The sequence below is a fragment of the Silene latifolia genome, chromosome X (assembly GCF_048544455.1).
Source record: "Silene latifolia isolate original U9 population chromosome X, ASM4854445v1, whole genome shotgun sequence".
Lineage (NCBI taxonomy): Eukaryota > Viridiplantae > Streptophyta > Magnoliopsida > Caryophyllales > Caryophyllaceae > Silene > Silene latifolia.
The window spans coordinates 170,154,345-170,176,998 of record NC_133537.1 but is presented as its reverse complement, the minus strand read 5'-3'; the positions used below and the strand labels follow the sequence as shown (position 1 = coordinate 170,176,998).

The 22,654-nt window shown below is 37.1% G+C and overlaps 1 non-coding gene across 1 annotated transcript; it reads left to right on the top strand.

Annotated features, from left to right (window-relative positions):
• The first annotated feature begins 22,245 nt into the window (after window positions 1-22,245).
• Window positions 22,246-22,351, top strand: LOC141624554 (small nucleolar RNA R71). Its single transcript, XR_012534361.1, has one exon. It is a non-coding gene; the product is annotated as a small nucleolar RNA R71 (small nucleolar RNA).
• Window positions 22,352-22,654: the final 303 nt, after the last annotated feature.

The window sequence follows — 22,654 nt, the reverse complement described above, 5'->3', positions numbered from 1 at the left end:
ACATCTTGGTAGAGAACACCGCCGAGCACGCCTTATTATCATTCATGGACGGGTATGCTAGGTACAACCAGATCAAGATGGCTGAGGAATATATGCACAAGACTGCATTCACTATACAGTGGGGTACATAATGCTACACTGTTATGCTCTTCGGTCTAATTAGGAAGTTGAGGTATACGTTGATGATATGATCGTCAAATCAAAAGAGTGGGACGGCCATATCAGCACCCTTTAGAAATTCTTCGCTTGCCTTAGAAAATACAACATGAGACTAAATCCTTAGAAGTGTGCATTCGGGGTCACCTCTAGAAAACTCTTGGGACACGTCGTCAGTAAAAGGGGCATCAAAATTGATCCTACCAAAATCAAAGCTCTCAAGAAAGTGCCTCGGCCTAAGAACAAGAAGGAGATTCAGGGATTTCTCGGTCAAGTCCAATACATCGGCCACTTCATAGCCAAGCTCACTATGATTTGTGAAGCGATCTTCAAGAAGCTCCGCGCCTCCTGGTGTTGATATTTTCGTGTTGCTCGTCGTCAAAGCTATCAACCAAAACAATATTTCTAACTCTATAAACTACCCTTTAGTGGAGTGGTAAGTAAAGGTCGGATCCCAAGAGATGGTTATTGATTTAGGATTTCAATTGCAAGTAGTTTATGTCTTAGGGTGTCACAAATTATGGGTTGAGATAAGATGTAATCTAAACTAATCAACAAGATGAATGTAAATTAATGAAAACAAAGTAAAGAAATTAAAGGGGTTTGTAAACAATTGATTAAGGGCACTAGGGTGTCATGGGTTAATAAGGGAATCATGGAAATAGATCATAAAAACATATTCTCAAATAGATGCAAGAAACTTATTGTTGTGATGGAATCGACTTAGTGTATATCTTACAATTCCTAGGAAGATTTAGGTCCAGGAGCCGAGTCGATCAAGACTTTACAACACCTAAAAGTCGACTTAGTCTCCTCCTATTCAACTCTATGCATGGTCTAACAAGGCTCGAGTTGGTTTATATCTTACAAGCCTCTTTGAAAAGATAAGAGATGGGTAAAAAATGCAAGGTTTTATAGTCTAGCATTTCATCAAACATAACATGTGCATAGGTTGAAATCACAACAAGCAAGCAAGTAATTATGAAAGCATATTCGATTAAGCATAGATCAATTCCCATGATTACTTCCCCTAATTCCCCATTAAACCTAGCTAAAGGAATACTCACTCATGATCAAGTTTAACATGCTAATAAGGTTGTCAATCATACTAACAAAGCAAAACATGATGAACAAATGATGTGATTAACAATAACTAGTGTAGTTCCCATGCTATAGCACGGTACTTTTTAGATTTATTTTATAAAGAGATATTATCAATTAAATTATTTGCATAAATGAAGTATACTTTTAATTTAATGTTATAATCTACTAAATATAATATTAATAAGAGGTTAAAAAAAAGTTTACTACCATAAGAAGACATTTTAAGTTAAGTTATTTTTTTACTATTAAAAATAACACAATAATTTTATACCGTTACATGCAACTAATTTATGACATTAATAATACAATTATTAAGTTAGTTGTATAATTTTATTAAAAAACGTATTGACCCTTAAACGAAAAGCAGTAAAAACTATTCCTCGCGTCGAAAAAGACAATTTACAAATTATTAAAATAATGTTTTTACTTTTTTATTTCTAATAGAAAATACAAAAGTGTTTTTACATCCTTCAAAAAATAGTCCATATTACTAAGACAAAAATTTACTTAATAAATAATAATGATTTCTTACAAAAGAGGTAACATATAAATATAATATAAATTTAAATTTATACGAAATCTAGTTCACTCATCTAGCTTATAATATAACATGTAGAGTCCAAAATTATGGGCTATTAATAACTTTTACTTTGATAGATGAGATAGAAAAAGTGGGCTACGTATAAGGTTCACAATTTATAATCTATCAAATCTTGTTGTGTTAGTAGTATCCAGAAAAATAGGCCCAATTAAGAAGTTTCTTTAGGCGAGAAAACTAAGAGAATTTTTATTCTCTTAGTAGTAGGGGGATTAAGCAAAGGTAAAAAGGGATTATACCTACTTGAGATGATCCAAATAATAAAGCAAAGAATAATAAAAGTAAACTTGATGATTGATGGAAGGTTGTCAATCCTCCAATAAACCCTAAATAGTCTTCTAATTACCCAACTAAAACTAAGAACAATTGAGAGATTAAGGAAAGATTAAGATGTGATTAATATTAAAATGTGTATTACAACTTTTAGTGAGACTAAATTAAGAGATTGATTATGATAAGATGATAATCTAGCTAGTACAATAGGGTATTTATACTAAATTTAAGTACAAGCATTATGGTTACTAGGGGCATAAATGATGATTAAGACCCTAAGAGAAGCTTGATAATTTGCAACTCCCGAGGGACATGCGCGGATTGAGTAGAAACTCCCAAGGGACACGCGCGGATTGGCCTGAAGCAAACCTGGTCCTGTGAGATGATCAGCTCGGGCTGGCTATCGGGACCCTCGGATTCTGGCTTTGGGACGCTCGTCCTGAGCTCAGGACGCTCGGATCCTAGGACAAGGTTCTTCTCTTGTTCTTGGCTCCCTAACAATCCGTGGGGACTGTCTTTGGGATGCACGGATATTTCATCATTGCCCATTTCACTTGATTTATTTGCTTAGGCTTCTAGTGTTGGTCTCCTCTTCGATACTTGGTCATTAGATGAGATCCATTTTGCTCCATTTTGCTCCATAAATGCAAGGCTAGTAATCCTCTCCTACCAAGGACACAAAACCTCAAAGAATATGCAAAATGGGGAACTAAAAATAAAAAATGACCCTAATAGATGCTAGAAAGCATGGGAACGAGGTTAATTCGGGGACTAAATGTGCTCAAATATGAGTCACATTAAACATCCCCAAACCGAACCTTTGCTCGTCCCGATTAAAGAGGTGACTAAAACTATGACCTTTATTTAAACTAACCTACAAATATAGGAGATATGAGACAATTAGCGGGTCTCACTCCGCCCCTTCAACTTACAACAAGACACCCATGAGGTAAGATTCCTTCTTGCAAGGCAAGGTGGGGCTTGCCAAAATGGCTATACATCCAATCATTAAGCACACAAGAGCAAGTAATGTATGCATCTACAAAAGAATAGCCACTATACTCATCTAAGTAGCGGAATTTATCTAAGGGGGAAGCAATCTAAGGGTACACACTCCATTATAGATATTGTTTCTTCAAATTACTAAGCCTAGGAGGATACCAACAAATCACCTCCAAGTTGTGTCAAGCTAGGGTATCTTTGTCCTCAATTGCTAAATGCTTTTGTCAAAACTAGACTCCCTATAGTGTTAGAAACACTGTTTATCGTGGAATTCCCCTTCTTGCCTAGACAAGAAGAAGGGTCGTCCCCTCTCCACCATGCACAAAAGTGGGATCAATGGATAAAGGGATTAATATGATTTTGAGTTTTATGATGGGATTTTGCTTTTGATTTTGTTATTCCCCCCAATTTCTTGTGGCATTTGACATTTTTTAGAACAATTTCTTGCCATTTCTTCGATGTTTGGCATTTTGATACTTGGCAATTTTCAATTTTTGCAATTTTTGAAAATTTTCAAAGTCACCCTAATTTGCAACGAGGGTGCTTTTATTGAAGCATACGAGTCCTTATTTTTGTACTCCTCTTTTCTTTGATGCAATTTGTGCAAACTTCTTGATTTTTATTTTGATGCTTGAACTCAAATTGAGAATTTTTGTGCCCATTCCCCTTTTTGTTGACAAAACATGATGATAGAAGGTAATAAACGGTAGCCAAGGAGACATCACATCACAAGGTACTCTTGACTAGGCCTTAGTCCATGGGTCAAATAATACTAGCATGACACATCCTAGGGTGTTTTGAATGTATTCTAATAAGCAAAGTCTCAAGAAGAAAAAGTATCTACAAGGGCCTTATATACACTTATCAAGCTTCCCAAATAGATATTTTCACAAAATTTTCCTAAAATGCAACTACATGCCAGGATGCAACTAACATATATACAACCTAATGCAAATGTTTCTATCAACTAGTATGCCATATAAACTAAACGCAACTCCTAACAACACATTGGTTTGTACCGCATCAACCAAAATAAAGCCACATTGTCATTAACATATAAAAGGAGGAAGGAGATTTGGAAATATCATACCATGTGGTCTTCTATTTCCTTCATACCTCGAATGTGGCGTAGTCGATACAATGTGATAAGAGTGACAAACAAACACAAATATATACAATATATACCACACTACACTACAAAGGAATGAACATGTTTTTGGATTTTCGAGAAATTTTTCAATTTTTATTATTTTTTGAATGCAAGGTTAAGTTAGAATTTCCCATCCCCACACTAGTATGGGCATTGTCCTCAATGGCCAATAAGATAGGAAATTATGCAATGCATCTATATGAATATGCATGATTTCTAAACTAGTATGCAAACTATGTGACATATATAACAAGTGATGCAATCTAATCTATCATATTTGATGCATGCTTTCGATTGGTCGGAGAGCTAATTTGAATTAACTCGACACTATTGCTAGTGCAAAAAGTGGGGGAGTTCATGCACAAAGAATGGATGCAATGCATGAATTCTAATTGTCATTTTGGATTTTGCAAATGGGAACAAAATATTAATCATCACCTAGATGTTGCTAAGGTGGAAAAATAGTCCTTAATTTTTACAAAGACACCGATAGAATCGAAACAATTAATGATAAACTAAGTTAGAAAAGCATGTGAAATTTTTTTTTTTTTTTGACATGAAAAAGTGAGAGGGAATTGAAGAGCTTCACCTAAGACATGGTGGGTGCCTCTTGCCGCTCCACCAAGCCCATGAACATCTTCACTTAGTTGTCATCCTCTCCTCGAAGATCGTCATCCCATTGTGTTCTTGATTCATCACTTTCATAAAAATCCATAAATTCGTCACCATCACTATTGACCTCCACCGTGTCGCTACCACTTGACCCCGCTGAAAGGATTCAATAACCCTCTAAATAAACTCATTTAATTGATGATCTAAATTACTCTTTGATTTAGTCATTAGATCTAGTGCATGCATAACAAAATTAACAAGGTAAGGAGAAAACGGTTTTCTTACATTGGTGAGACGGATTTATGGGCACTAGATTTGGACTCTTTTCAAATCTAGATCTTGAGGTAAATAAGATATTAGGATGATCCTCCAACAAGATCCCAAAGTAGAGATCCTCCTCTTGATTCCACCCAAGACTATCCCTCAATACTACAAATATTATTAACTAGATAATAAGAGTAGTGACCTTAAATATAAATCTAATATTGGAGTTATTACTACAATAGTAATCTAGTTGAATATTAGAAATATAGAACAATTTTTGGCATAAAACCATTTTATGTGTATGAGAGAATATATGAGATAAAGAGAGATAAACTCATCTTCAAAAATAAGAACAACATCCTATGTTAAAGGGGAGGGGGAACCGTGTACAAAAGGAGTGGGGAAGCACAATTGCAATTTTCTATTTTGCTTTTTGTCTTACCCATAATCCTAGGGTAGGTCTAGTTAGTGTAGGGTAATTATGGGGTTTATTTGCATAAATAAGAACACCCATTATCACCCCTAACCACCCCAATTTGGGTCCACCCTTGATTAAAATGGACATCCATTTTACAACTTACATTTTGTCATTTGTAATGTGTGACATGTGACACATAACATGTCACAAGTAATTTTAATGCATATTTAACAAATTAAATGTCATTATTCATTAAATAAGTTACACATGACAATTTACATTGTAATTCATAATTACATGTATGTAAAGTGGGTCATCTTTAACCTAGTTAATATAATCTACAATATTTTGTAATTATAACTAACTAATAATTCTTTTCTCAAATGTTTCATAAACAATAATCAATTTTAGTAATATAACATTTTAATTACTAAATTGAATCTTATTTAATCATATTACAATAAGATATAATATTCTCTCTTATATATCAATTTGTTCAATTTAAGGATTTAATCAATCTGTATCGTCATACAATCGATTAACTTTACAATTGAGGGAATCGTCCTTTAGCTGTGACCTTAAGGGATCAAGTGATCACCACCGTTAAATGACAGTAATGGCAAGCTGTTGGAGCTTGTGTCCTCCACAAATTAGTGTGATAACATTTATAAATCTCTTATAGGTTCACAAGGGTATACTTCGTATTTTATCAGTTGATTAACGATTACCTAATAATGCTTGGCTTGCTAGAAAGTTTGACGTTATTATCATACAGATGGCGGTGATCAACTGGTCCCTAAAAGTCACACCTAAAGGATGTATTTGAGAGATGTGGTTATGGAAATGTAATCACATTGATGCCTTAGATGACTAAACAGTTAGTCAATGTGTTGATGAGACGATTATTTAATACCGATTAAATAATACTAGCTGAGACAATTAATCACAATTAAAAATTGAATATAATAAGTTATATTTAATTAATGTATATAATGTTAGCTTAGACAATTAATATGTTAATTAAGTAATTAAATGTAATCGATTATATTTAATTAGCTAATTGTAAATATGCGATATTTATAATTGAAGTATACATTATACGATATTGTCATTATAAATTATTACTGAACCGGCATTAATATATCGATTTAAGTTTGTAGTATGTAGAATTGTTAATACGGAAGAAAATAAATGACAATTTATAATAATACACATTATTATACATTTTAGATAACAACTTAATATAAGGAGATTTTTCTCCTTATTTGTTGTGGGTATATCTCGGTCAAACCAAGTGAAGAGGAAAAGAAATATTCCCATTTTCTCCTCGTATTTTTCGGTAATTATAAGGGGAGATGGGATTCATTTTCTTAACCTAGCCTCCTCTCATCAAGAAAGACACACAAAAAAAACCTAAAAATTTTACAGAAAATTTGGGGATCGATTCTAGCAAGAAGCAAAGGGCATATCTCATATCATCTTGGGTGCAACTGTTAGGCGAATATCATTGCGATATTGTTCTTAGGCCGATTTTGCTAGGACCGAAGGTTATTCCTTAATTCTTTACTATTTTGTTTATGTATTTTTCTAGTACAGTTCCCGTGCTACAGCACGGTATTTTTTAGATTTGTTTTATAAAGAAATTTTCTTATTAAATTAATTGTATAAATTAACTATACTTGGAGTTTAATGTTATAATGTACGGAGTACTAAATATAATCTTAGTAAGGGGTAGAAAACGAAAGTTTTAAGTTATTTTTGTCTGAAACTGTTTTTTACTTTCTTTGTTAAAAATAACACTATAATGTTATATCTATAGGATATGACATAAAATAAAATTAAGTGATGTAAGATCTAATTAAAATGCGTATTACCTTATAACGAAAACAGGTAAAAACAGTATACTACGCATTTAAAAGACAGTTTACAAATAATTAACTAATATTTTTTTTTTGTAATAAAGAAAATACATAAAAATTTGTTACGTCATTTAGAAAACCATATTTAGAGTCTAACTGATGAAGGATAATACTATAAAAAGAAGATTTGCGTAATTTTAGAGTGTAACTGATGAAGGATAACATTTATGAAAATGATTGTATACTAATAAATTAGGGATAATAATTGTTTCTTGTAAAAGAGGTAAATATAAATGTAATATTATTACCATATATAGTTTTGAGAGTTATTTTCTTAGGCGGGAAAACTACTAAGAGTTTTTATTCTCTTAGTAGTAGGGGGGATTTTTCATTTATGACTTATAATCATCTTTATAGAATCGTTATAATCCTTAATAATAAGGGAAGTATACAGATAATTTCCCACAAGTGGTATCGGAGCCAAGGCCACGATTTTATTTTTGATGATTTTCATAAATTGAATTAAGCAAAATTGTTTGAATCGAGAAAAAGAGGGGACGGCTGGAAAAAATTTTATTTTGCCGAGGAGTTTTTTTTTCAGCCGGATTTTTTTTCTAGTTTGATGATTTATTTCCATTTTGATTTTTCATATTGTTGTTTTAATCAGTTAAAATAATCATATGATAAATTTGTAGATGTTTGATTTAATGAGGATTAAGTTAAAATGTAAATGGAATCGTCATGTTGATGATATAAAAATTTGTTTTTGCTATATAGTTTTGGCATATACAGTTAATCATGTTTCATTAATTCATATGCTAATCTTGTTCTAATAGCAACTATAAACGATTTTGTTCATCTTAATTTTTTGTTTAGGGCATAATGCTGAATTGATAAAAAATTTGGGGCTGTTTTAATTTTTTTTTTTAAAATTTAGACACAAAAAATAGGGTTTCATTTTTTTGTTTCGTTTTTCAAATGAGAAAAAAAAAAAAAAAAAAAAAAAACTGTTTCTGTTACTGTTCACGATTGGGCAGAATTAAAAAAAAAAATCTGTTTTTTTTCCTTTTCGGTTTTTGTTGAAAAACCGAGGAAAAGTTTTTTTTGGGGCTGTTTCGGTTTTTGCCGAGAAAAACTTAAAATTTTTTTTTTTTTTTTGTTGTTTTTCGCCAATTAATTATTGTGAAGCGGTTCATAATTCATAGATACCTAATTATTTTGAAGAGGTTTAAAATAATGATTGGATTAAATTCATATTACAAGTTTAATGTGAATTAAGATTAAAATTAATGTGATTAATTGAGGAATTGTCACTTAATTTGATCATTTAAATAGGTGGTTTGGATAAAATTAATCTACATAATTAAAGAATTATGTCTTGTATGTTTAATTTTTTTAGTTGATGCATTTTCTTTTAATTGAATGAATCGTTGAATGGTTTTATTTACGTATTTTTACAATCGGTTGTAATTTGTAATACCTAGTGTGGCCTTAGTCAAATTATGTTTTCGTAATGATGGGAACATAATTTTTAATGTAATTTGAGATCTCGTATCTCCGTTTTGGTTTTCTTTATTTATTACGGTTTTGAAATTAGAATGTAAATAGGTTTATTATGTAATTTTTAAATTGTAATTTTTGAGAAGACTAAAGATGGAGATTGGAGCTCACTCCCGCTACATGGATCAAGATGGAATGTCAAGACAAGCTTCTCGGGTCCATGGATGGATTCCAAAGTTGTATTTATGTTCATTTTGATAGGATAGGCCACACTAGGACTTTATTTTGTTTTACGTTTTACCGTTCTTATTGCTTTTCATTCACATGCTAGTTAGTGCATCATTTTTCGCCTAAAACCAAACCACCTACTAAAATGCATGAAAATTGACTCATATAGATTGTATGTTAGTTTTCATAGACATACAGATGTCACTCAGTTTAAGCCATCACCTTAGTTTATTCATTCACGCATGCTAGATATTAGTTCACTTAAAATGAATTAAAACCAAGTTGATGGGATCTTCCTCTAAAACGGAAATTGAGACTAGTCTTTATAAGGGCAAACAACTATGAATCCCTTCTTCGTCGGTAGGCATAATATGACCCCTTCTACGTTGGGTAAGTAGTTTGTGTTGACTTAGTTTATCTCAACATTATAGTCCGAATAGTTTCTCGTGATTATGATGGACTAAAGATATAATTTACAGAAATTTATCGACCACGAATTCTAACAGTAGAATTAGCCAAAAGGTTGGCTTATCAATTTACAGATATTTGAGTCTTTGGATCATTTATATAATTCTTGAGGAAGGTCAATTGTATAAATGCATGAGTCTTCGCGTTATAACAGTATTGCATTAGACTTAAATTAAAATCGATGCATATGCTTATTATTAATTCTTCTTTTCGCAGTGTAGAACACATTTATATTACTGTTACAACAAATGGCTGGAAATAACGAAATCCCAATGCCAAGTGCCGCACTTGGACGCGAGTCCTGGCTTAAAGTTTTTATGGACAACATGAATCAGTTCACACGAATGAAGAATGATGGGTCCAACTTTGCGATCGGGAGGCGACACCACGGAATGCTTGCCATTGCGACGGTAAGCTCAAGTACTTAATCGAGCCAATACCGAAACCCAGGCCCCAATGCGGGAGTTAACGAGTCACTTGCTTATAGTGATTTTGTCATGGAAGCGGGTGCGATAAAGAACGTACTCATCTTTGAAATGGAAACCAATTTGCAGAGACGCTTCATTGCCCAAGGTGCGAACAAGATTTTTACCACGCTCACTAACGAGTTCTCAAAAGCACCGAGAATCGTTACTTATGAGCATACCTGTCGCTTCTTTGATGCGAAACTCCAAAAGGGCCAACAGGTTAGCCCACACATTCTTAACATGATTGAGAATGTCGAGAAATTGGAGGCACTTGATTGTAAATCAGTGAGAGCATAGTCATTGACCGTATGCTTCATTCTCTTCACGATGGTTTTGCCCTTTTCAGAGCGAACTACTACATGAATGACTTAAAGAAAAGTCCTCATGAGCTACACTCACTTCTCGTACAGACCGAGAAGGATATGAAATTGAGTGGGAGCATGAAGCAGGATGTTCTCACGATTTCCAACAAGGGTAAAGGTAAGGGCAAAGCTCCAGGCGACCTAACTGTAGGTAAGCCAAAGTTTAAAAAGCCAGGAAACGGTAAGAGTGGGCCTGGTGAGACTAGTGGCTCACAGAGCAAGGCAAAGAGCAAGGGCGGTGACATTGAGTGCCACCATTGTCACAAGACTGGACATTGGAGGAGGAACTGTCCCGTGTACCGTGAGGACATAAAAGCAGGCCGCGTCGTTGTAACACCCCCATATTCAGAGGAGCCTTAACTAGGCCTTCCTTAGCATATAAGGGCGTTACCATCTCGGTTGCCCGAGGATAGTAATTATCAAATGTCGATAAGAGAACTATTATGTTATATTACAAGTGATTTAAACCAACAAACGATATAAAGATACAACTCAAAGCTACACTCTAAAGCTATCGAATCTCGTGAAGACCCATCCCTGCCCGGACTCCAGCTATCAACAACATCAACACCTGCTAAGACCGACTGCTCACCACAAGGGATCACAGCAGACACATAACAACCAAACAACCACACAAGGTCAGTACTAAGATAAGATACGACAACAACAACATAGCTACCAACACGACACGACACTATCAATCTCACACACAATCACAATAATCCAAGCAACCTCAGTCATCGATCGTCCACCTTTGGACCACCACACGCCGGTGGGGGACCGCAGCCTTTCCCACCTAAGCCCCGCTCATCATATCGAGCGATAACCCTATCCATTAATGTGCACATCCCTCCTGTGGCGGGTTCCACAGGAGGCGAAACTAGGGCGTGAAGCCACTCCCGCAAGTGACCCCACTCAGCCGAGAACGCATCTCGAGAACCAGAGACAAACAATCACAATCACCGCCGTCACAATACAAATACGATATTAAAAAATCACAATACAACCACAACAACCGACACACTAGACTATCTACAGAAACTGAGTAGGCGAACCTACCTTTAAGCAACTGCAACCAATCCATGCCGACATACAACATATCCAAAGAATCAAGCAATGCCTATAACCACAATACAATCTTCTATTACTATCAAGTAAACCCTAACTGCAAAGATGAGGACACGGATGATGATTATGACATACCTATAAGGAGAAACCCGGCAAAAGACCGCTACCCGATTCAAGTGACGCTCTCCTAAGGTACAAGGATCTTCAAAAGGCTTCCATGGAGGTTTCATGGTGAAGGGAAGGGAAAGAGGCGACTGAAGGATAGGAGGAAAGTGGCGGAAATGATATGCGGATATAACAAAACGCGATTAAAAACCCTCGCTGAAAACTCGATACTCGATCGAGTACCCAACATACTCGATCGAGTGGCCCCCTACTCGATCGAGTAACCTAGCTACTCGATCGAGTAGCCTCTACTCTATCGAGTACCACTCATAACTCGTAACCCAAGATAGTTTTGGCACGCATTTCTAAGACTATTCCCGCTCCCAAGGTCAGTCAACGCTGGTCAAAGGGTCTTTAAAAGGGTGGGTATTACAGTCTTCCCCCCTTAAAAGAACTTCGTCCCCGAAGTTCAACTCACTCATCTTAACGCACAAGACACGGGAAAACACACCATCACCATTCTTCCTACTCAAGTCATTACTCCCCGGAAATACCATCCCCCATGTCATCATCACCGTCTAACGTTCTATTCAAACCGACTCTTACAACTATCATGCAAACATTGTCATCATCAACTGTCACTCTATACGTATACCTCTAATCTTACAAACTATCATATATAAAATATCAACCTCGCAATACAAATCAGCACAAACAACCATCACCCATCATATGATAACAACTATCAACCCGAAACATATCTCCTGTCAACTTCATGCCGCACAACTAATACCACCATGTTACTTAACAACGCGATTCTATTACGCCACGTTGCACCACAACTATCTCCTTATGACTGTCCTTTAAAACATACTATCACATTCACTTTAATGAACTAAAGTAACTACTTACACTTCATATAAGTAATGTGATCAAAGTACTATAAAATTTTGTAATTAAACAACAAAACATTATAAACGAACAACAACATAACTTCAAAATTAGCCTTTTTATTTTGCGACATTACTCTTCCCCTCTAAAAAGGAACTTCGTCCCCGAAGTTCACCACCAAAAATTACAACACATATTACCTATTTCTTGCTTCATAACATGAATTAGAAACATATTATTTATTATGGGCATTACTCGCTAAGCATATACTCGTTAAATTATAAATCATACACAAACCACCAGAATAACTAGCCGCCGTCGATAAAGCACGTTAATATCGTATGCACAAACGTATGAAGAGATGTAACTTCAATGGATCAATAGTAATATGGCATATGTAATATTAAAACAACAAGAAACCGTCACCACTTCACTACTTTTTACAAATATGCATGTAAAACCGAAACTTGACTTCCAACATATGAACTTAACGGTTCATAGATGTTACTACGCACTAATAACTACATTAAACATCAAACTTGCAATTATAAAACAATTGCACACTTTTAATTTTCGAAAACCTCCTGTAACAGTGCTACTCGATCGAGTATGTAATGATACTCGATCGAGTGCCATGCTACTCGATCGAGTGTCTTGGCTACTCGATCGAGTAGCCCAAAGATCAGAATGCTTTTTATCTCTCTTTCCTGCAGCTACTCGATAGAGTACGGGGTACTCTGTCGAGTACCTACAGGCCAAATTGCCTTATAAAACTTGTCATAAATCAACATACATATACATAGTCGTCATATAACTCAAGTCGGGATGACTCCCCGACTCCCAACATCCTGCAACAAGGTCACAATATCAACTTTGGCCTTATGGCCAACAATACAAGTCCATAAACCAAGTCTCAACGAAAACAACTACCAACATCTAACAATGCTACCAACATCTAAAACCAACGACCATAAAGAAAGATAAAACAAGGAGCATCACTCCTCCTGCTGCTGCTACTGCTGCTCAACCATCATCTCATCATCACCACCACCTCCAGAAGTACCCGCTCCCGATGACCCAATCCCCGCATCTACTCCTGCTCCGGCTCCCGGACTCACGTACCATGGGGTCAAGCCACTGATCGGTCCGTTTCGTGTTCACAATTAAATAGATGTGGTCGTTGGGTCACGTTCGAATCAAAACACAATTTATAGCTTCACAAACAACTCTACAATTAGTAAAGAGGTAAGTAAAGGTCGGATCCCAAGGGACGGGAATTGAGATGAGATTTCTATTGAAACTAGTGGTGTCTTAGGGGTGTCACAATTTGGGTTGATGTAGAAGGTCACTAAACTAAATAGCAATGGAAATAAACAAGCAAGATGAATTGAAAGGGTTGTAAACAATTGATAAAAAAGCACTAGGGTGTCATGGGGTCATAGGGGATTCATGGGAATTGATCATACAAACATGTTCTCAAATTATAAGCAAGAAATTATTGTTGTGATGGATTGAGTTGGGTTATATCTTACAATCCTAAGAAAGTTTGGGTCCCGGAGCCGAATCGATTAGATTGTACAACACCTACAAGTCGACTTAGTCTTCCCTACTCAACAACATGCATGGTCTAATGAGACTCGAGTTGGTTTATGTCTTACAAGTCTCATTGAAAAGATAGGAGATGGTAGTAAATGCAAGGATTCATAGGCTTAGCATTTCATCAAACATAACATGTGCATGAGTTGAGATCATAACAAGCAAGCAAATAAACCATGAAAGCATATTAATTTAAGCATGAATCATTCCCCATGTTGGTTTCCCCTAATCACCCATTAACCCTAGCTAAGAGACTACTCACTCATTATCATGTTGATCATGCTAGCAAGGTTGTCAATCATACCAACAAAAGGAAACATGATGAATAAATGAAAGTAATTAACAATAATTAAAGAGGGATTAAGAGAATTATACCTACTAATGATTCCAATAATAAAGAAAAGATAAAAGAAGTATTTGATGCTTGATTGAGAGGTTGTCAATCTCCCAATAATAACCCAAATAATCTTCAATTACCCAAAATAAAGGATGAACAAAAGAGAGATTAAGGAAATAAAACTTGTATTAGAACTTGATTAATTGTTTATTACAATACTAAAGAGAGATTTGATTGATATTAACTACTCTAATTATTGATAAGAAGAACATGCTCTTCTAATTAGACTAATGGGGTATTTATAGTGGAAATTAGGGGGATGCATTAGGGTTAACTAAGGGCTAAACTAGTAATTACACTTTTTATATTGAGCAGGGAGGAGCCGGTATTTTTCAAAGGAAGGGCTTCTTTCTTTGTAGCTTGGAGAAGACGAAATTGCGCTGTACAGGAATCCATGCGTTTTGGAGTCGGGACGGGCGGATTCTGGTGGTGGAACACGGGCGTCTTTGGAGGAATCCGGGCGGATTGTGGTGGCTGCTAACCCGAGCGTCTTTGGAGGAAAACGCACGGATTGTGCTTGTGGAGGACGGGCGGATTGGGGACAATCCGCACGGATTGTACCTCAGCAACATTTCTTCGTCTTTTCTTCCCTTTTCTTCATAAATTCCTTGGGGATTTCCTTGGGGACTAAAGGATCCTTTCTCAACATTGCTCATCTACTATAATATGTACAAAGGCCTTCTAATCTTGTCTCTCCTTGATGCTTGGTCATTGGATTCGATCAATTTAGTCTCGTTTTGCCATGAAAATGCAAGATTTGCACTCCTTTCCTACCGAGGGATCAAAATCTCAAAGAATATGCAAAACAAAGAACTAAAGACAATAAATGACCCAAATATGCACTAAAAAGCATGGGAACAAGGCTAATTCGGGGGCTAAATATGCGCTAATTATGGTCACATCAAATATCCTCAAACCGAACCTTTGCTCGTCCCGAGTAAAGAGGTGACAAAGACTAGGACCATTATTTAAACTAACCTAATAACATAGCCGATATGAGACAATTAGCGGGTCTCACTCCGCCCCTTCAACTCACAACAAGACAACCATGAGGAAGGATGCCTTCTTGCAAGGCAAGGTGGGTCTTGCCAAAATGGCGACACATCCAAACATTAAGCACACAAAATCAAATAATGGATGCATCTACAAAAGGAATAGCCACTTCCTCATCAAGTGGCGGAGGCAACTAAAAGAGAGCAAATTTAAGAGCATGTAATCCTTCACAAATACTAGTTCAACAAATTACTAAGGCTAAGAGGATGGCACTAAATCACCTCCAAATGGTGTTAAACTAGACTACTTTCGTCCTCAATTTCCAAATGCTTTCGTCAAGAGCGATCGGATGGTGGTGGAATGATGATCCCTATGATGCTAGTAGCATATGACATGACAAGTCTCGAATTCTCTACAAAAGTAAAGGTCATGGATCGTCCCAAGCTCGACAAAGTGGCTTGACAAAAAGGCTTTTTGGGAATGAAATGCTCAATTCTTTATACACAACGGGTGGATATGACTAGTATTCAAAATTTGACCTCATTTAACTTTTACATTTCAAAAATTTAAGATGGGGTTTGTCCCTTCCGGGCTAGTGTCCTTTGCTTTCGCCAATCGCTTATTAGGCAACCGGTTAACCTCTAGACAATAGCTTTTCGGGGTGATAGTCACTCTGTCTCTGGGCGGCCGAATTCACAACCATGTGGGGGCCCAATTCAATGGATCCCGCTCCAAAGCACATCGAAGTGGTACGCCTCCATCAAAACAATTAAATTTCTCAACATTCCAACATTTCATAACATTTGAGGTTTCCTTGGCATTAAATTACTTCCACATGACAAAATTCTTTGAAATGAGCACTTCAAGCTTATTGATAGAAAATATTTTTGGGTTGCCTTACCACAAGGTCAATCAAGGTCACCTAGACAAGTTAACCAAGTCCACATCGCATCACGGGGTTGGATAGGTGACCCACATGCAAACCCTTGACTAGGCTTTGGGTCATGGGTCAAAAGACACTAGTATGACACTATCTAGGGTGTTTTACAACCATTCTAGTAGGCAAAGTCTTAAGTTGAAAAAGTATTTGTAATGGCTTAGTTGCTCTTGTCAAAGTTCTCAATTAGGCACTTTTCAAAATATTTTACCTAAATGCAACTACATGCAATGATGCAACTAATATATTCATCCTAATGCAAGTGATTCTATCAACTAATATGACATATAAACTAAATGCAAGTCCTAAATTCACATTGTTATACCGCATCAATCAAAATAAAGCCACATAGTCATTAACATAAAGAGGAAAAAGGAGATTGGAAAGATCATACCATGCGGTCTTCATGATCCTCATGTCTCGGATGTGGCGTAGTCAATCAATGTGAACAAGGATAGGACAAACACAATATATACAATATATACAATATAACTACACTACAAAAGGAAATAAACATGTTTTTGGGTTTTTCAATTTTCAAATTTTTATGGTTTTTTGAAATTTTTCAATTTTTTTGGATTTTTGAATAAAAGTTAAGTTAGAATTCCCCATCCCTATACTAATATGGGCATTGTCCTCAATGGCCAAAATGATGGGAAATTATGCAAACATGATGCATGATTTCTACAGTAAATGCAATCTACACTAGTCTACACTACATGATGCATGGTTTTTGTTTATGACGGAGAGGATAATTTAGATTACCTCCCGTTGTGTATGCATTAACTTCCCCAAACCGAGTTAGACACTATTGCTAATGTCCAAGGACGGGTGTAGTTCATGCACACACTATGCAATGCATGAAACTAATTTGTCGTTTTGGATTTTGAAAGTGGGAACAATAAAATGAGAACACCTCAAAAAGTACCGAGGTGTGAGTCCTCAATGGTGCTAGGACTATTCCAACAATGATCAAGAAAATAAATAAATAGAACAAAGAGAGAAATAGACAAACCTTGAGAGGGTAGGAGCCTCCAAAGCTTGCTAATCTTCCATCATATCATCACTATCATCATCTTCCTCATTAGAAGTGGTCTCATTGCCACTTCCCTCTTCACTTGCTTCTTCATCTTCTTCTTCACCTTGCTCATCATCCTCTTCTCCTTCTTTACTTGCTTCCTCATCAATGTTATCATCAACTTCTTCATTACCAACAACCTCATTGTCACCCGAAACAACCCTAGATGCACTCGGAAATAGGACTTCCTTATCCGCCCAACTAGGCAAAGGACATGATGGGTCAAGTAGTCCTTGCCTAGCTAAGTGTAAGAGGGGTGGATATTGAGCTAAGTAAGCATTTTTTCGATCCTCAAAGGCTTGCTTGTGCATTGCTTGCATGAGAAGAGTCAAATAATCATTTCTTGCTTCAACACCCTCCGGCTTGAACTCTTGGTACTCAAAAGGGTAAGGTGGTGTGACAATGGAAGAGGAGGGTATTTCAAGTTCACCCTTTTGTTTTTGGATAATATACTCGGCCTCTTTTGAAATGGGAAGTAGATAATTGGTCCGGTGGACACTCAATCGGCAAATCTTTGAAGGCAAAGTGAAAGAACTAGCCTCACTAGTGAGCCATCCATACTTGGTGTCAAGAGGGTTATGGGCAACCCACTTGTACTTGTGTATCATAGTATGCAAATCAACGAGATGACCACCTTCTTTCGCCTCATACTTGTTATCTTTGTTGAAGTTAGGATCAAAGTATTTAGCTAGGATAGTGACTAGGCCTCCATTCACAATAACGGTAGTGCCTTTCTTCCCACAATTAATGTTGAGCCATCTATCCACCAATAGCCTTAGAAAGTTGAAAGGCGTGGTGTGTACTCTTCCAATGTTCAAAGCCGACTCAAGAAGAACAAAATCGAGTTTGGTGAAATGGTTGGTGTCTTTTCTTGCATTGATGGTGCTCCCTACGACCTTGTGCCATACTCTTATGCCCGGATGGTGGACTAAAAGAGCACGACTCGCATGAAAGTCCTCAAATTTCCTTCCGGAAATCGCCTCCCAATGAGGGTCGGGGTCATATTTGCCAACATTCTTAAAATAACTCGGTTCATCACTAAGACCCAAAGCTTCACCTAATTCCCTAAAGGAGATGCGCCTACTAACATTAGCTAGACGAAACTCGAGGTTCTCCATAGTCTCAACCTTGTTAACTTTCAAAGAACTCAAAAATTCTAAGGTAAGGGAGGGGTATGTCAATTCTTTTGATTCAAACAATTTCTCCAACCCCATGGCTTTGAAAAAGGCTCTAGTTTGCTCAAGGACACCCAATTTTTCTAAGGTATCTTCACATATAAACTTGGTGGATTGAAATGATTTTCTAGCAAACTTAGCAAAAGTGTCCCTATGGGTTTTGGAAATGAAAGTTACCTCCGGATAGTTTGCAAGTTGATCAATTTCCGGAGTAGTAGATGTTGTTGCACCCATGGGAGGTTGTTGTTGTTGTTGCACTTCCAAGTTTGGGTTTGCTACCACCATAGCCAATGCTTTCTTTGCTTGAAGAGTCTTTTGCCTTAATGAAAGTGTCTTTGCCTTTGCCTTTGTTGCCTATGTTGCTCCCTTAGTCCTTGCCATTGATGAATTAACCAATAAAGAGTGAAAAATCTTCAATTTCTAGTGCACCCAAATCGATTTAAAGATGAAAGGCGTTGCCTTTATGAATTCAAAAATCGACTCAAAGGTTGAAGATTTTGTGCTTGGTTTTGATTTTTATTGAAAAAGGAGTGATTGATTTGTTATTAAAAGGATGCTTTGATTTGATTTTGGTGAATGTAGTTGAGGAATTTTGTTTTTGTGATGGAGAGGATGAGGGTTTTGAGGGTTTTGAGTAGTGTTATGAATGAAGGAATGAAGAAATGAATGTGGGAGGGGTTTTATAAAGCCCGAAAAAATTTGAACTGCTGGGGCAATCCGTGCGGTTTCTGCTCGGGACGGGCGGATTCTGCCTTTTCTGGGCTGGGAAAAACTCGCCTCAAGACGGGCGTCTTTAAGGGAAGACGCTCGGATTCGCAGACACGGGACGGGCGGATTATACAGAAAACGGGCGGATTCCTTTACAGGGATTTTTCTTGTTTTCCTCAGCCAAGAAGACGGGCATCTTCCTTACAAGACGGGCGGCTTTTTGAAGACGGGCGGATTAGGATGTAGGACGCCCGGATTCGCTGACAGTCAAAAATATTTCAAAAGTTCAGCTCAGAGGGACGTGCGTCTTCTACCCAACACGCTTGGATTGTCTGAAGACGGGCGGATTCTCCTGAATCCGCTCGGATTCGACCCCTTTGTACCCGGATTCAGTTCCATTCGTGTACAACGCATATCCCTTGTCATTCTTCCATTCTTCTTCATATCTTGTGTTCTTCATTGTGGGGGCACTACTAAGGCATGGATAGCCTAGGCAATTTTCATCCCCACACTAAGCTAAATCACTACACATTAATTGAAATTATTAATCCCTCCCTCACATCTCTCAAACATGATAATTATCTTGATCAAAGTATATAAAAATCCAAAGATGACTAAAAAAATGCAATACAAGAATTGAAATGCAAGTTAGGGAGTTAGAAATATGTACAAATGGTGGTTTAGGGAGGACTCCACCAAACTCTCATTCTTGATGAGATGTCAAGGGGGCATGTTCAAGGTGTTGTTGATGTTGCTCAACACCTTGAAAAAGTAATCAAAAGCTTGTTCATTATCATGGTAGAGGTCTTCAATAGACCGTGGCCCTTGTTGTTGGTCTTGATTGATGGCATTACCAATGTAGGGATTAAAAATCCCTTCAAATTCGTCGTCCCAAAGACCACAAACTTCATTAAGTTGATCATTTAAAATCTCTTGATTTGATGGTGACAACTTTCCCATTTCCTTTTCTTGGCCAATGAGGCCATCTTCTTCATTGCTTGTCTTTGATGAGCTTTGCAAGCTCTCTTTGTCACAATTCACTTGCTCTTTGAATGGAGCATCTTCAATTTTCTTCTTCCATTGGAGTTCCGACTTCTTCCTTTCATCCTTCCGACTATAATGATCGATTATAAAACACGGTTCATGTAAACGAGGAGCTCTCATAGTCTTGTCAAGATTAAAAGTTATACTCTCAACTCCCACTTCTAGAGTGAGCTCACCATGTTTTACATCAATCACCACACCCGCGGTGTGTAAGAAGGGTCTTCCAAGAATGATTGGAATGTTGGAGTCTTCCTCCATATTAACAATGACAAAGTCCACCAGGATGAAAAACTTCCCAATTCGCACGGGGACATCTTCCCATATCCCTAATGGTGTCTTCGTCGATCTATCGGCCATTTGGAGTGTGATATTGGTGCATTTAAGCTCTCCCATCCCCAACCTTTTACTTACCGAGTACGGCATAACACTCACACTAGCCCCTAGATCACATAAGGCTTTGTTGATCGTGGTGTCGCCAATGGTACACGGTATTGAGAAGCTTCCCGGATCCTTTAGTTTTGGAGGTGAACTCCCTTGAAGTATTGCATTACTCACTTTAGTGAAGGCGATAGTCTCAAGTTTCCGGATCGACTTCTTCTTTGTGAGGATGTCTTTCATGTATTTCGCATAGGCCGGCACGTGATTGATTAATTCCGTGAAAGGAATTGAGACTTCCAAATTCTTCACAATTTCCATAAACTTTCCAAGTTGGTCATCAAATTTGGGCTTGGCTTGACGACTTAGAAAAGGAAGTCTAATCACAATGGGCTCCTTCTCCTTGACCTTGTCTTTATTTTTCTTTGAAATTTCTTCTTTTGATGATTCTCCATCTTTGGAGTTTTGCACAATTTCTTCCTTATCACTAGCTTCCACAACTTCATCCTCAACTTGCTTCTTCGGTGCTTCATACCTTGTACCACTTCTCAAGTGAATGGCACTAACCGTTTCATGTCTTGGGGGATTACTTTGAGGTGGTAATTGCCCCTTTTGTCTTTGTGAGCTTGAAGATGCTAGTTGAGTCAATTGTGTTTCCAACATCTTGGTGTGAGCTAGAATGTTGTTGATGGTGGTTTCCTTTGCTTGACTATCTTTTTGCATTTGGGTGAAAAACTCTTGTTGATTCTTTTGCATTTGGAGGACCGCTTTTTGAACATCAAAACCTTGGTCATTTTGGTGATTGTATGGATTTTGATTTTGGTAACCTTGGTTTTGGTTGTAAAAGGGTCTTTGATTTTGGTTTCTCATGGGAGGTGGAGTGTAAGTTGTTTGAGGATTTTGAACATTTTGGCTTTTGTATGAGAGATTTGGATGAAACTTGGTGTTTTCATTGTAATAATTGGAATAAGGGGTACCACTCTTGTATGCTTGGAAAGCATTTACTTGTTCATTTGTTCCCCTACATTCACTTTGGTCATGTCCCAAAGTTCCACAATTCTCACATATCCCACTTGGGATTGATGAGGATGCCGTCATGGCATTAACATGATGCTTTGGTGATTTTGAGGCTTCTTCAAGTTTAGCCATAGCTTGTTCAAACTTCAAATTGATTGTGTCAATGTGAGCACTAAGTTGAGCACCCAATTGAGTAACGGAGTCCACTTCATGCCTTCCTCCTCTAGTAGCCTTGCGAGGTCTACTATATTGTGATTTATGGACCGCCATTTCCTCAATCTTGTTCCATGTTTGATTGTCATCAACTTCGGTGAACATTCCATTTGATCCCATGTTGAGAATGTTCCTTGAATCTTCATATAAACCGTTCCAAAATTGTTGTACCAAGAACCATTCGCTAAGTCCATGGTGAGGACATGAGCGACAAATTCCCTTAAACCGCTCCCAAGCTTCATACAAAGATTCTTCATCCCTTTGCTTAAAACCCGTAATTGAGCTCTTAGTATGTTAGTCTTTTCCGGTGGGTAGAACTTTTTGTAGAAAGCTAGAGCCAACTTCTTCCAAGAACCTATTCCGAGAATGGCCTTATCAAGGCCCTTCAACCATTGTTTCGCGGTGCCGATTAGAGAAAAAGGAAATAAGACCCATCGAATTTGGTCTTGAGTCACACCGTTTTGAGAAATCGCATCACAATAGTCACAAAAGGTTTCCATATGAGAATGAGGGTCTTCACTAGGCATCCCCCCAAATTGTCTCCTTTCGACTAATTGGATAAAGGCGGATTTGGCAATAAAATTTCCGGTTAGATG